This window comes from Rana temporaria, chromosome 1 (assembly GCF_905171775.1).
Source record: "Rana temporaria chromosome 1, aRanTem1.1, whole genome shotgun sequence".
NCBI lineage: Eukaryota > Metazoa > Chordata > Amphibia > Anura > Ranidae > Rana > Rana temporaria.
Window position 1 is genome coordinate 86,464,452 of NC_053489.1, and position 16,442 is coordinate 86,480,893.

Sequence of the window (16,442 nt, forward strand, 5' to 3'; positions counted from 1 at the left end):
GTTCCTCACATGTGTGTGATTGACATTTTGCCCAAAAACGAGCTCCCCCCCCCGTTGCGTAAGCCGCGTCACGATTGGCGAAAGGAGCCGAACGGCGATGCGCATGCGCAGTATAGCGCCGACTCGCCGTTCGGCTCCTTTCGCCAACCGTGACGCGGCTTACGCGACAGGGGGAGCTCGTTTTTGGGCAAAACGTCAATCACCGGCATGTGAGGAACGCCCACTCCCGCGGGACTCGCAACCCGGATGCACGGGTGAATATGCTGTACTAAGGTATGTACAGCATGAAAAAAATAATAAGAGCCTTAATCGGATTGTAATGTGGGGGGCAGTGGAATAAGAAAATGTAGTTTTTAGGGTGAACCACCCCTTTAAGCACAGCGGGCCAGATTCATGTAGAATTACGGCGGCCTAACGTATCCCGTTTAAGATACACCGCCGCAAGTTTTCAGCGTAAGTGCTTGATTCACAAAGCACTTGCCTGTAAACTTGCGGCGGCGTATCGTAAAGCCGTCCGGCGCAAGCCCGCCTAATTCAAATGGGGCGTGTACCATTTAAATTAGGCGCGTTCCCGCGGAGAACGTACTGCGCATGCTCCGTTTTGAAATTTCCCGCCGTGCTTTGCGCGAAATGACGTCGCCTCGACGTAATGTTTTGAACGGCGACGTGCGTTACGTCCTTTCGTATTCCCGGACGACTTACGCAAAAAAAATAAAAAATTTGAAATTCGACGCAGGAACGACGGCCATACTTTAACATGGGCTGTCTAATTTTATACCACCTAAATAGCAATCGCAACTTTACGACGGGAAAAGCCGACTAGCGACGACGTAAGAGAATGCGACGAACGCTCGTATCTTCGTGGATCGCCGTAAACAGCTAATTAGCATACCCGACGCGGAAAACTATGCAAACTCCACCCAGCGGGCGCCGAAGTATTGCATCCTAAGATCCGAAGGCGTACAAAGCCGTACGCCTGTCGGATCTTAGCCAAATGCCGTCGTATCTTTGTTTGTGAATACAAAATAAAGATACGACGCGGCAAATTTGAAAGTACGCCGGAGTATCAGCAGATACTCCGGCGTACTTTTTCTGTGAATCTGGCCCAGCATGTCTGCCAGAAAGTAGAGCTGCACGATTCTGGGAAGAATGAGAATCGCAATTATTTTGCTTAGAATACAGATCGCGATGTCCTCCCTGTCACCATAGTTAAACTCATCAAGAAAAAAAATGTATGGATGTGTGTGTGTACACACACCCACTCGCTCCCCAGCAGGTTCAGAGCCGTATTTAGGTACATGTCAATTTTATGGACTCCGTTCCGGATCATCCTGAATGTCGGCTGTCTGCTCACCACACATCCGCTAGACCGAGCTCCCTTCCACACACAGGCCGACACCTCTTCTCATCCTTACGGCCAGCTGGGCTCTCCGCTACGGCTTGCGGGCATAACAACACAGTCCGAGCAATCCCTAAATGTGCCGGCCAAGGATGACATCATCATTACGGGACACCTGCACTTGTGCGCTCACCCCTCCACTGTACACAAGTGATAGGGCGGCCTGAGGGGAGGACATGCCCAGGGTTTAGCGGTCACTCACTTACTGCACAGGAGGGATTGGGCTGCCTGAGGGACACACGCTGTCTGCTGAATAACGTCAGTGCATGCTGACGTACATCCCGGGGGAGACCCGACAAATAAAAAAATCAAGGTAGTCCAGGCCTGAGATCGTGGGGGTGAATCGAGATCGCGATTAATTTACGATTAATCGTGCAGCTCTACCAGAAAGTATACATTTGTACAGGAGCCAATTGGCCCACACAAGCATAGTGAGAACATGCATATACATTTTGTACATGTTTCTTTCGTATTCTATTTTAGTCGTCCTGATTGCTCCCGTGCATTTCATGTTGCATTTCTTGGGGAAACTAGTTTGCCAAGGGTGTCCCTTCTACTTTTTACTTTTTAAAGGTCTGTTTTTTTATCATTTATTTGTTTTTGTTTTTTTTACACAACAATTTTGCCATAGAATTGTTTTCCTTTTTATTTATTTTATGTTTGTTACCCAATTAAATACAATAACTAATGTACTTCTTTAGAACACACACACACTTGCCTTGTGTGGTCTGGTTGCAAATATTAGGACCCTGCACCCAAAGACTGGATGCAAAGTTATGCAGGTGATATTCAGACAGTTAAGAATGGTATGCATAGCTCCCAACTGTCCCTGATTTCAAGGGGCTGCCCCTGATTTGGAACAAAGTCCCTCTGTCCTCCTCATGTGTCCCTCATTTTGGTCTGATCTACTGTATATAGTTGTATAAAAATGCACTTTTTATCTTTTAAAGAGTGTTTGCCAGTGCTAAACCTTTCATCCATTTTCTAAATTGCTGCATTTGTAAAATTCAAAAGTAAAAATAAAGGAATAGTAGTGGTAAGAATAAGCACTTGCAGGTTTAACCAATCATTTTTTTGTATAATTCTCCTTTAAAGGGAGGCGTGGTGGGGGTGTCCTATGCTTACATACTTGCTAATAGGTGTCCTTCGTTCCCATCTCAGAAAGTTGGGAGGTATGGGTATGTGTATAAACGTATAATTTTGACATTTTCTTAATTTCTCTACAACCTATCCTAGCTACTCTAAACTGTAACATTTTAAAAGTCTGGAGGAACACTGATACTGTTTTAGCTGGAAAGCGACTAGGTCTTCCAAGCCTGCATTTTTGTGTCTGCATTCCCTCTACTTGACATGTGCCTGGTTTTATTGATAATCCTTCATAGACCGTTTATCATCTGAACATTTCCGAATTCACAGACATGGGATGGCAGACATTGCCTGTCTAGGGGCACATTTAAAGTAAGAAATAATTTCAAGCTGAACTCAAGGCAAACATCTGAATTCAGAGATAGAACTCTTTTCTCTTGCTTGAAGCCCTGATACAGAACTTTGCCACACAGCATAGTCATGTCTAGCAGGGCAGGAGACCTGTTTTTTTTCTTCCACAGCTAAAGCCAACGTTTACGTAAAAGTGAAAAAATAAAACATCTGAGACATTGCTAATCTTCATTTGAAATGTGTCCCTTGTGCTGCTATGTCTTTCTTTAGCTGAAATCGTAATCTTCTAAAGGAAAGGCATCCTTCACAGAATGCTTTGCATTTTCTTAGTGAATGCAAAGCATTCTCTGATTAGATGAGGCAGAGAGGTTGGGTGGTGATAGCACAACGTCCACCTAATCCAATCAGAGAACAACTTGTATTAATTGAGAAAAATAAATTCTCTGAATAAACCGACACCCCCTGTGGTTGCAATGCAGCAAAGCAGGTGCTGAGCAGGGGACCTGAAAGACAACAAAAATCACTCTAGCAGTGGAGGTTACTACAGTGATTCTCTTCTTCCACAGAGGTTGAGTAGGTATGCAATATGTATACTTACATTGGTTCATGCTGGACCAATGTAACTAGGTGTAGTGCTACCATCCAAGGTGCCACTGGTAGATTTGGGTCCTCTGCTCTTCTCTTGGCCCTAAACGGAGCCCCACTCCTTCTGTTACCACCAAAATACCTTGACCGGGAAGTTTCCCGACAGTTACACAAGAAAAATACACAGCAACTATGATAAAAGAAATAGCCAGGTTGTATTGGTAGCAATAAAGAACATATAGTAAAGCAATTCAACAGTTTAAAGGGTTTAAACAGTAGGCAAAGTGAATAAACACAAGAACAATACAGTACGGTCAAGTACCCTTTAAAGTGTGACCACCTGTCCTGAAGGACTGAAGGTATAAACAATAGCTCTCCAGCTGGGAGATCACTCCCCAAATGAGTGATTTTTACATGGTGCGGGAATACCTAGGGACAAGATCAGACTTGGACACCTTTCCCACCGAAAATCCTCTGGCTTACTGGGTCTTGAGGATGGATCACTGGCCAGAGCTTTCACAGTACGCAATTGAGCTACTGGCTTGTCCTGCATCCAGCGTTCTTTCAGAATGCACATTCAGTGCTGCTGGAGGCTTTGTAACTGATCACAGGGTGCGCCTCTCCACCGACTCGGTCGATCGACTGACCTTCATAAAAATGAATCAGGCTTGGATCACCACCAGCTACAAAGCACCTGATGCTGATGTAACTGAATAATTTTTTTTGAAATGTCAGATTCCTTCAAGACTATCCCTTTCCTCCTCAATGATCTTGCTGATAGCTTGTAAGAACATTTTTGGTTCTGGGCACTGCCACCAGTGCCTAAGGCCCAATTTTTCTGCCCCTGTTTAACAGGGGCGTGTAATTAAAAATTTTGATGCAATACTTTGCAGCAGGCTCATTCCTGCGCTCCAACTAGAGTATCTGTGAGGGGTTGCAGTGTTGTTGTACCAGCACCAGTGCCTAAGGCCCTATTTTCCTGCCCCTGTTTAACAGGGGCGTGTAATTACAATTTTTGATGCAATACTTTGCAGCGGGCTCATTCCTGCGCTCCAACTAGAGTATCTTTGAGGGGTTGCAGTTTTGTGGCATCAGCACCACCACCACCACCAACAAAGGCCCAATTTTTCTGCCCCTGTTCAACAGGGGCATGTAATTACAATTCTTGATCTAATATTTCACAGCAGGGCCCATTCCTGCACCCACTATGAGTATCTGTGAGGGGTTGCCGTGTTGTGGCACCAGCACCAGTGCCTAAGGCCCAATTTGTCTGCCCCTGTTCAACAGGGGTATGTAATTACAATACTTGATCTAATATTTCACTGCACCCATCAAGCGTAACTGTGAGGACTTACAGTGTTGTGGCACCAGCGCCAGCACCAAAGGCCCAATTTTTTCTACCACTGTTCAACAATGGCATGTAATTACAATTCTTGATATAATAGTTTACACAGCAGGGCATTCCAGTGCCCACCAAGACTAACTGTGAGGGCTTACAGTGTCGTGGCAACACCAACACCTAGGGCCCAAATGTATGCAGAGTATATACGGCAGGCCCCCTACTTTCAAACATCCAACTTACAAACGACTCCTACTTGCAAACAGAAGGAGACAACAGGAAGTGAGAGGAAATCTACCCCATGGGAAGGGAAATTCTCTTCTGTAAGAGGTGTCTCCTGTCCACTGATGCTTTATCACCAATCCTTGTTTCACTAAAAACTGCAAATTTTTAAAAAAATCTTTTGTCATTGGGACAGAAAGTGAATTGAAATCTTCTGAACAGATGCACACTGACAGCAAAACAAATGTTACAGGGGTGATAACCCTTCTCTATGTTTTCAGAAAAGCTTAAAAATAGATTTTTTTGGCTGGAGCTACACTTTAAAAAAGTACTAGTTCACAATTGCAAACAGATTCTACATAACAACAAACCTACAGTCCCTGTCTTGTTTGCACCACCTGTATACTGCTGTTCAAAGTATATAGGGCCAAAGGGGCTTGCAATGACCTGGGGGGAGGGGGTGAAACCCATGCTATTTTTCTCAATGATTTTCATCCATATTGCAGGGACCAGACATTACATTAAAGCCGCAAGCAGTTTTAAATTACTTTTTTCTTATAGTAATCTCATTTTGTGCAGGGACAGTTCTAAACACGTGCCACTTCACAGGCATACTATAGACACCCAGCAGGTACGATATTTAAAGGAATTTTTCATATTTTTTTTTTCATTTTAAGCATCATTAAAATCACTGCTCCAGAAAAAACGACTGTTTTTAAAACTTGTACATTGATACATGTTACCTGGGGCAAGACCCGGGTTCTCAAACCTGTTTTACGACAATAACTTGCATATTAGGCTTTAAAATGAGCACTTTTGAATTCGAACGTTCGAGTCCCATAGACTTCAATGGGGTTCTAAATGTTCACGCGAACGTTTGGTCCGTTCGAAGGTTCTGGTGCGTAACTGAACGGGAGGGGGGTCGTCTCATCCCTAGTGTTTAGCAGCAGAATCTTTCATCAGACTCATTCATTTTATTTTTTCATTGATTATTCACCTAGCGCAAATTTCTCTCCTTTTTTTGAAAGAGTAGGTAAAGGTCGAGCGATTTGCCCTCTCACTAACGACCAGATCATTCTGATGTTTTCCAGACAGGAACTCGTGTAGCAACACTCATGCAGCGGATCCGCTGTCTCATTCTCTTGATGTGAAGCTTGCCACCCACCAATACACAGGCGACCGGAGTGATGTTGGAGAGATGTCCGACAACAGACAGCAAAGTTAGGCCTCTCAGGTTACGTGTTGGAAGGTGGTATTCTGCGCTGTAGGCCGAAACCTCTCTCTCCCTGTTGCACCTCTCTCTCCTCTCTTGCGTCAGGCCCAGAAGGAAGAGAGCTCCACCAGGGCTTTTGCTTCTTTTATAGCTACTCCCAGGGTCCTCCCAACAGCAGCAAAGATCCCTGGAATATGTAGTACTGGCACATAATCGTGAAAATAAATGATCTAAAGGGAGGACTATTCATCCCACAATCCTTTTGTTTGACACACGGGTATGATGTCACCTGGTACGCTGATCACTAGAGGGACAAGCGACGCTTTGAGATACTGGAAGGTATGGCGCTTTATGCTTGTAGTCCATATTGCTACACATACTAGCTGTCACTTTTTGAAAGCAGCGCGGCCTACACGGATGTGTCATTCACACACAGAGCTCTGTGTATGAATGAACTACAAGTCCCGACATCCTTAGCGACTGCCAGCTTGTAATTCTCAATGAACTACCATGGCTTTGTGGAGCACTGTGGTAGTCAATTGAGTCCTCATGTCAGGGAGTATCAGCTTCCCTATCCAGGATGTACGGGTAAGCAGATACACTGATGGTGTGCAGGAGACCTGCATGACATCAGTGATCTGATCACTAGTGCAATGCTTTACAGTCTCCTAATACAAAAAATAATTAATGCACATTTTTTTACCTGCAAAAAGATGCGGATTTATTATTTTTGTACAAAGGTGGACTTATCCTTTAAGAACTACATCTTGTTTCTTCTCCAGCCTGTGAATGGACAGTATAAGAAGGAGCAGCAGACTGATGAGCTAATCTTTACTCTCTTCTCCAGTCAGTGGGCCAGATTCATCAATAGATACGCCGTCGTATCTGTGAGACCCGACGGTCGGATCTGTGAGATCCCACGGTCGGAGCTATGCGACTGATTCATAAGAATCAGTTCCGCATAGATCTCCCTTAGATCCGACTGGTGTAAGTGACTTACACCAGTCGAATCTTAGGCTGTAATCTCCCGCCGGCCGCTAGGTGTCGTCGCTTTGTTTTACACGTCGCATATGCAAATGAGGAAAACCGCCGATTCACGTCCGTACGCCCGCCCGTCGCTCTTTTTCGACGTCGTTTGCGTTCGGCTTTTTCCGGCGGAGAGCTACTCCTGCTATATGAGGGGTAGCTAATGTTAAGTATGGCTGCCGTTCCCGCGCCGAGATTCAAAATTTTTACGCCGTTTGTGTAAGTCGATCAGGAATCCCGATGGCCGCAATTGACGTACCCGCCGCTAACAATGACGTCCTAGCGACGTCATTTGGAGCATGCGCACTGGGCTTTTTCGCCGGCGGCGCATGCGCAGTTAAATCGGCGCGGGAACGCGCCTGATTTAAATTGTACACTCCCCCTAGCCGAGGAATTTGCATTCCGCCGGGGGGAGTTACGATCCAACGGTGCAATTTGCGAGGTAAGTGCTTTATGAATCATGCACTAGCCTCGCTAAATTGCACCGGCGGATCGTAAACCAGGTAGATCTAGCGGATCTAAAGATCCGCTGAGCTACATGAATCCGGCCCCCTATGTTCCTTTTTAACACCAAAAATCACTGCATCATGGCTGTTTGGCTTCTTAGCCAATGTCTCCCTCTCCCAGCCTGAGCTCTGTTGAAGAGATTGTAAGAGGCTTGTACCTAATCAAATACAGGTATTAACACTGCTTGCCTTTGAAAAAAAGTATTTAGTGTTAATGAACATAGAGCTGCATTAATTGGTGTCTTTAATTTCTGCCTGGAGATCCGCTTTAATTGGCTTGAACAAATTAAGTAAAAATAATATTCAAATATTCAGTTATTTCCAGAAGTGGAATTGAGACGTTGCTGAGTATGTGCTCATGCTTAAATCTAGTGATTAGGAGACTGGCAACATAAATTTACTGGAAGTGGCCTTGAGATTCTCAAGCACCAGCTCATTAAAGACACCAATTTTGTTAATCATCATGAATGCATTATCCTTCATTGCCTGAAACCTAAAACAATCTATCAAGACTTATAATATGAGACCTTCGTGTTTAACCAGTTTGTAAAATAAAAGCTTAACGTTGAACTTTAGGCGTTAGGAATTAAAAGTCTTCTTTTGAATGCAGGCTGAGTCTCACCTGAAATGAGGTTTGTCATTAAAATGGATACCTTTATTGTGAAATACAGGTATGTAGTTATTACAGGCATTTGTTCTGCACCAACAATTTATGCCGCATTTTATCCAGTAAGCTGTACATTCACATCTGTTCCTGCCCTCAAGGAGCTGAAATTCTAGGATAACTATGATATATACACATATTAGGGCCAATTTGTACAGAAGCCACGTAGCCTACCAGCATGTCTTTAGATTGTGAGAGAAGGCCCACACATGTACATTTTGTACATGTTTTTCTCAAATTCTATTTTAGTCGCCCTGATTACTTGCATTTCTTGTTGCATTCCTTGTGAAACTTGTTTGCCTAAGGGGGTCTCTTCTACTTCATACTTTTTAAAGGCCTGCTTTTTATTATTCATTAGTTTTTTTTTACACTAGAATTTAGCCATGCGTGTTTTAATTTTGTTCTTTTAGGCTTGTTACCCAAATGGAATACAAAGTCTAATGCACTAGCCTTGTGTGCTCTTTGCTGCAAATATTTGTTCCCATTAATGCTCGATTCACACCTATGCATGTTGCTTTTGAGCGTTTTTTGACATGCGTTTTTACCGCAATTTGCTTTTTTATTTTTTTTTGTCAGCAATTTTCTTTTTACATTTCCTTTAACAACCAGCTATAAACATGTAAAAAAAAAAAAAAAACGCAAATCGCGACAAAAACGCGGTAAAAACGCGGTACTTGCGTTTTGGATGCGGGTCCATTGAATTCTATTACATGCAAAACGCTGCTTTTTGCAGGAAAAAAAGTCCCCAACCCTTTCCAAAAAGCAGAGGCACAAAAAAGCATTGATGTGAACATGTTCCATAGGAAACCATATTTAAAAATTTCCCTGCATTTATGCAAAATGCATAAAAAAATAAAGAATTAGTGTGAATGGAGCCTTATAGCTAGATTCACATAGAGTTAGGCCGGCGTATCAGTAGATACGCCGACCTAACTCGGAATCTGCGCCGTCCTAAGTTTAAGTGTATTCTCAAACAGAGATACACTTAAACCTATCTAAGATACGACAGCCTGCGCCGTCGTATCTTAGGGTGCAATATTTAGGCTGGCCGCTAGGTAGCGCTTCCATTGCGCTCGGCGTAGAATATGTAAATCACTAGATACGCCTATTTACGAACGTACGCGCGCCCGTCGCAGTAAAGATACACCATTTACGTAAGGCATTTTCAGGCGTAAAGTTATTCCATCAAATAGCTGGCCTAGTCAATGTTAAGTATGGCCGTCGTTCTCGCGTCGAAATTTGAAAATTTTACGTCGTTTGCGTAAGTCATTCGTGCATAGGGCTGGACGTAATTTACGTCCACGTCGAAACCAATACGTCCTTGTGGCGTACTTTGCCGCAATGCACACTGGGATATGTACACGGACGGCGCATGCGCCGTTCTTAAAAGACGTCAATCACGTTGGGTCACAGTTAATCAACATAAAACACTCCCCCCACATCCTCATTTAAATTCGGCGCGCTTACGCCGGCCTATTCACGCTACGCCGCCGTAACTTAGCAGGCAAGTACTTTGTGAATACAGTACTTGCCTAGCTAACTTACGGCGGTGTAGTGTAAATACGATACGCTACGCCGCCGCAAAGATGCGGCGGTCTATTTAAATCCACTTATTAGTGTCATGCAGTAACAATTGCAGTTTATTGAAGTTGGCTTTTTTGAAATTTAGAGTTTTTGTCAAGCCAATATGCATCTCTTTCCTGTAACTTATGGCAAATGTGATTACGCCATGATCACGATTTCCTACTCAGGGTTCCAGAATCCCTGCTAGAACGCCAGAACTCTAATGCCGCGTACACACGATCGGAAATTCCAACAAGATAAGTTTGATGTGAGCTTTTCGTCAGAAATTCTGACCGTGTGTAGGCCTCATCTGATTTTTTTCTGTCGGAATTTCCAACAGCAAAAATTTTAGAGCTGGTTCTCAATTTTTCAGACAAGAAACTTTCTTGTCGGAAATTCCGATCGTCTGTATGCAATTCCGACACGCATGCTCAGAATCATTGAACTTAATTTTTCTCGTCTTGTTGTAGTGTTGTACGTCAGCACATTCTTGACGGTCGGAATTTTATGTGACCGTATGTATGCAACACAAGTTTGAGCCAACATTCTGTCTGAAAAAAATCCTGAATTTCTGATCGTGTGAACGGGGCATCACTCTCAGAATCCCTGCCAGGACTTTCAATAGCAGTCATTGAATCCCTTCCAGGACTTCCAATGGTGCTAGCAGAATTCCTGCCAGGACTTCCAATGATACTCCCGAAATCCCTGAAGGACTTTAAAAGTTCTATGAAGCAATGCTGGTCGTGTCCTAAGAGCCTAAAGACCTGGAATTCTGCTGTTCCCACTTTCTGAGTCCAATACTTGCTTGTCAGTTGCCTGTTTGTTGCTGACCTGGTTTGACCTGACCACTCTCTTGTGAGCTGCCTACCAAGACCCTTGTCTGGACTTGACTACTCTTTTGCTAGTTGCCTGCTTCCACCTCTGCTTGGACCCCACCTACTCATTTGCTTGCCACCTTCCTGACCTCTGTCTGGACCCTGACTATTTTTGTGCCTGCCTCCTGTCCCGACCTCTAGCCCAGACATCAATCTGCTGTCTCCTCAATATAGACACCCTGCAATCCTCTTTGTGGAACATACCCAAGGGCCACAAACTAGCGACACTTGTTGTGGGTTGTTCTTTCGAGGACCAAGCTTTGACTTTGACTCATTGGGGTAGCCTGTGTCATCTGTAACACAGAGTTTCCCATTAGGTTGTTGTAAGAAAGAAGAGCTTGTGAAGTGAGTTATATGGACTGGAAAGGTTGGAGAACACACTCAAACATAATGCCACCTGAAAGTCCAAGGAGAGGTCTTCACTCAACTGCAGCATCTGCACCAGTGGCGGCTGGTGCTCAAAATGTTTTGGGGGGGCGCAAACGGGAAAAAAAAAACAATTGCAGCCTCACTGTGCCCATCAAATGCAGCCACTGTGCCCATCAAATGCAGCCACTGTGCCCATCAAATGCAGCCACTGTGCCATTAATTGTCACCACTGTGCCATGCCATCAAACACAGCCACTGTGCCATGCCATGAAGCGCAGCCACTGTGCCATCAATTGTCACCACTGTGCCATGCCATCAAATGCAGTCACTGTGCCATGCCATCAAACGCAGCCACTGTGCAATCAATTGTCACCACTGTGCAATGCCATCAAAAGCAGCCACTTTCCCTCGCCATCAAACGCAGCCACTGTGCCATCAATTGTCACCACTGTGCCATGCCATAAAACGCAGTCACTGTGCCATGCCATCAAACACAGCCACTGTGCCATCAAGTGTTACCACTGTGCCATGCCATCAAACGCAGCCACTGTGCCATCAATTGTGACCACTGCGCCATGCCATCAAACACAGCCACTGTGCCATCAATTGTCACCACTATGCCATGCCATCAAACACAGACACTGTGCCATGCCATCAAATGCAGCCACTGTGCCCTTTGTCGCCACTGTGCCCTATAATTGTCGCCACTGTGCCCATTGTCGCCACTGTGCCCATTGATGCCACTGTGCCCATTGTCGCCACTGTGCCCTGTATAATGCCCCCCCCCCCCCGCCCGGCACTTACCTTTCTGGGGGTCAGCCATGTCCCTCGATGTCTTCTCCCGCCCTCGATGACGCTTCAGCCAATCAGGTTACCGGTAACCAGAATCGGTGAACCTGATTGGCTGAGACGCCTGTCAGTCTTATCTAAGGAACGCACCACCCGTACCTCCCTTAGATAAGTTTCCGGGAGCCGAGGGCTGTACTCGGAAAGCCTATCAGAGCCACTGGCTCTGATAGGCACTTCCGCACAGCCAACCAGCTGCAGTTATTCAGGTGGACGGCGCTTACCGTCCGGCCATCTGAATAGTCGGCGGCAGTGGCCGGTGTGTTGTCATATTCTGCTGCCTATCGTAGAATGCTGCGGAAGTCACGTGACGGCCAACTGCGCATGCGCAATGCGCTCCAACGGCAAATGCGATGCGTTCCAGGGGATTTACGACACTACCCTTCAGTGAACCCATCACAATTTGTCACGGAAGTGACGTATTACCATACACGGAGCGGGGGAGAGAAAGAGAGAGAGACACATTCAGAGCGAGAGAGAAATAGAGATATACAGATACTGAGATACATTCAGAGCGAGAGAGGGATACAGATATAGAGATACTGAGAGAGAAGCGGGGCTCAGGGAGGGGATTTCCTCCCCTATGTGCATTACTTCCCTTATATAAAATATATGTACACGATCTCTCTCTCGCTCTGAATGTATCTCAGTATCTCTATATCTCTATTTCTCTGTCGCTCTGAATGTGTCTCTCTCTCTCTCCCCCCCGCTCCCTGTATGGTAATACGTCACTTCCGTGACAAATTGTGATGGGTTCACTGAAGGGTAGTGTCGTAAATCCCGTGGAACGCATCGCATTTGCCGTTGGAGCGCATTGCGCATGCTCAGTTGCCCGCCACGTGACTTTCGCAGCATTCTGCGATAGGGAGCAGAATATGACAACATACCGGCAACAATAACATAGATTCAAGCAATGCATGAATCTATGTTATTGTATCAGTGGCGATGCGAGAGCCAGAGGGGGCGGCACTATAGACACACCGCCACTGATCTGTACAAAGTGTTTATGACATAAGATGAATTTTATAGATATCAGAAAGAACTGTTACTAGTCAAGCACTTGAGGAAATGGAGTCTAAAGAAAAACAAATTGGTTCCCGATACTCTGACATGTGTTAGAACATGATAAATGGCCTCATTCACCTCCATTATCAACAAAAGTGTTCTACACAGACAGTGAAGGTCAGTGATGCAATGCAGCTAAGGTACACCAAGATATATACCTGTATCCAGGGAATTGCATTGCTGGCTTCCAATGCTTATGCATAACACCCCCTGCCAAGTTGCCCTTTTTACTATTTATTGCTTTTTAAGAATTTACCAATTACTGGTGGATGTGAGAAATGCATTTTTTGGTTCAGTTTCTAGGGATATCTCTGCCAATTATCCAGTTATATAGTAGTACTAGCTCTTAATACTGTATGTGTGTGTTGAGTAACGGTTTTCAGACAAATGACCAGACCAGTGGTGATATGCAATTTCTACTTTACTTAACCACTTCTGCCCCGGACCATATTGCTGGTCAATGACCAGGCCCCTTTTTGCGATTCGGCACTGCGTCGCTTTAACGTGGCTCCAAAACAAAATTGGCATCCTTTTTTTTCCCACAAATAGAACTTTCTTTTGGGGGTATTTGATCACCTCTGCGGTCTTTATTTTTTGCGCTATAAACAAAAATAGAACGACAATTTTGAAAAAAAAAAATGAATATTTTTTACTTTTTGCTGTAATAAATATCCCCAAAAATATATATAAAAAAAACTATTTTTTTCCTCAGTTTAGGCAGATACGTATTCTCCTACATATTTTTCGTAAAAAAATTGCAATAAATGTTTATAGAATGGTTTGCGCAAAAGTTATAGCGTGGATAGTTTTATGGCATTCTTATTAATATAATTTTTTTACTAGTAATGGCGGTGATCAGCGATTTTTATTGGTACTGCGACATTATGGCGGACACTTCAAACACTTTTGACACATTTTTGGGACCATTGGCATTTTTATAGCGATCAGTGCTATAAAAAAGCATTGATTACTATATAAATGCCACTGGCAGGGAAGGGGTTAACACTAGGGGGCGAGGAAGGGTTTAATTATGTTCCCTGCGTGTGTTCTAACTGAAGGGGGGGTGGGACTGACTAGGGGAAATGACTGATCGTTGTTCATACATTGATACATTGTATGAACAGACGATCCGTCATTTCTCCCCCTGACAGGACCGGGAGCTGTGTGTTTACACACACAGCTCCCGGTTCTCGCTCTGTAACGAGCGATCGCGGGTGCCCGGCGGTGATCGTGCCCGCCGGGCATGCGCATCGCTGAAAATGCGAGATGACGTATAGCTACATGATCTCGCGCAGCCGAGCCGACCTGCCACCGTATAACTACGGCGGCTGGTCGGCTAGTGGTTAACAATGAAATTCAACACAAATTGTGCAGGAGATCATGTGAACACGGAGATACAGTACAAAACATTAATATGAACCGTAAAAGGAAAGGATATAACAACTATACTGTAATTCTACTAATGTCCACCAGGTGGCAGCAGCGTGTGCTGAGTTTAATCTACAGATAGAATGGAGGGGTAAAGAATCTCACTTGTCCAAGATAGTAATCATTCATTCAGCGGACTGTGAGCTGAGTGGACCTCCTGCTGGCACAGACTTCACACTGGCACTGCTTGCTACGGTCAGGAGGTTCTGGTGGCTGCAGATAGGGTCAATCCACTTCATGGACAGCTTCCCCAAATGGACTGTAACAGAGTCCTCCCCAGTGATTGGGGCTTGGAAAGATGCTGTGTGCTCTTGTGCTCACTTATGGTGGCCCACACACCAGGCTTAACAGGGGAGGGACCCAGTCACTGCTGTGCCATCAGGCCGGTGACTTGTCCTCAATGTTCCCCTAACGGGGAAGTTCCTTCACTGACTGCGCAGGCGCAAACTTCCCGACGGAAATCCCCGAACCCCGCCCGGCATCCAGGCTCATTCTTTAACATCCCTGTGGATTGGAGGATGTTAAAAAAAGAGCCAGGAGGCCGAGCGAGCGGAGCGAGCCGTCCGAGCACAGCGAGGATGTGAGGCCGACTGGCCACTTTCTTTGAAATCCACGTCGCCCTGGATGCCGGCCGTGGTTCGGGGATTTCCGTCAGCAAGTTTGCGCCGGCGCAGTCAGTGAAGGAACTTTCCCGATAGCTGGAACCGTCTCAGCACATCAGTTTGCGCATGCGTTGGAACTTCCATGATAGCTGGAACCAGCACGGCAGATCACCGGATCTCTCTCAGCACAGGAAGCTGGGTGGAGCTGACATTTATATCCCCTGGGCGTGTCCAGGAGCTAGGAGGATTGTGGGGAGTTGAGTTAAAGGGACCTGCACCAGACTCTGGACAAAAAGGCATCCCACTACATGTGTATGTCAGGGCAAATAAAAAATCTGTATAGTTCTGCTACAAACGCATGTTTTCCTAAGTGTATCCTTTTAAAAATGATGAAGTTCAGAAAAAATACAATACCTGTTGATTCGACATTGACTTCCTGTTTGAGCTGACAACATAGTGCCTCTGCTAAACTGAGATCCCCAGCAGCCCTGCCTGCTGGGATACAGAACATGGCCTATACCTCAACCTTCTCTCTCCCATTCCACAAGGAAGCAATGAGGGGATCAGACTGTAACATTGTTTCTTTGTAGCAAGCAACGTGGCAGGGGGTGATTTGTGCCAGATAATTATTTACAACTCGAAGGCCCCGTCCACACATATCGATTTGGACGTGAGGGCAGAGTTGGCGTGAATCTGCACATAATTCCAAATTGAGCAAAAATTGGGGCAAAACGTGCGATGTGCATTTTGGTGCAATTCGTTCATGCCCCTCAAACGCACTGTGATTTTGCTGTGATTGTTGCGCAAAACATGTCTCCCAAAGGGGTTCATGAGCTTCTTTTGATGGATGGGCACAGGCTGTGTTGTGAACACAGGCTGCATAGTGGACACAGGCTGCATAGATGGGCACAGGCTGCATTGATGGGCACAGGCTGCATTGATGGACATAGGCTGCATGGTGGGCACAGACTGCATTGATGGACACAGGCTGCATCGATGGACACAGGCTGCATCGATGGACACAGGCTGCATCGATGGACACAGGCTGCATCGATGGACGCAGGCTGCATCGATGGACGCAGGCTGCATCGATGGACACAGGCTGCATTGATGGACACAGGCTGCATTGATGGACACAGGCTGCAATGGTGGACACAGGCTGTATGGTGGACACAGGCTGCATGGTGGACACAGGCTGCATGGTTGAAATAGGCTGAATTGTTGAAACAGGGTGCATTGATGGACACAGGCTGCACTGGTGGTGACAGGCTGCATGATGGGCACAGGCTGAATGGTGGGCACA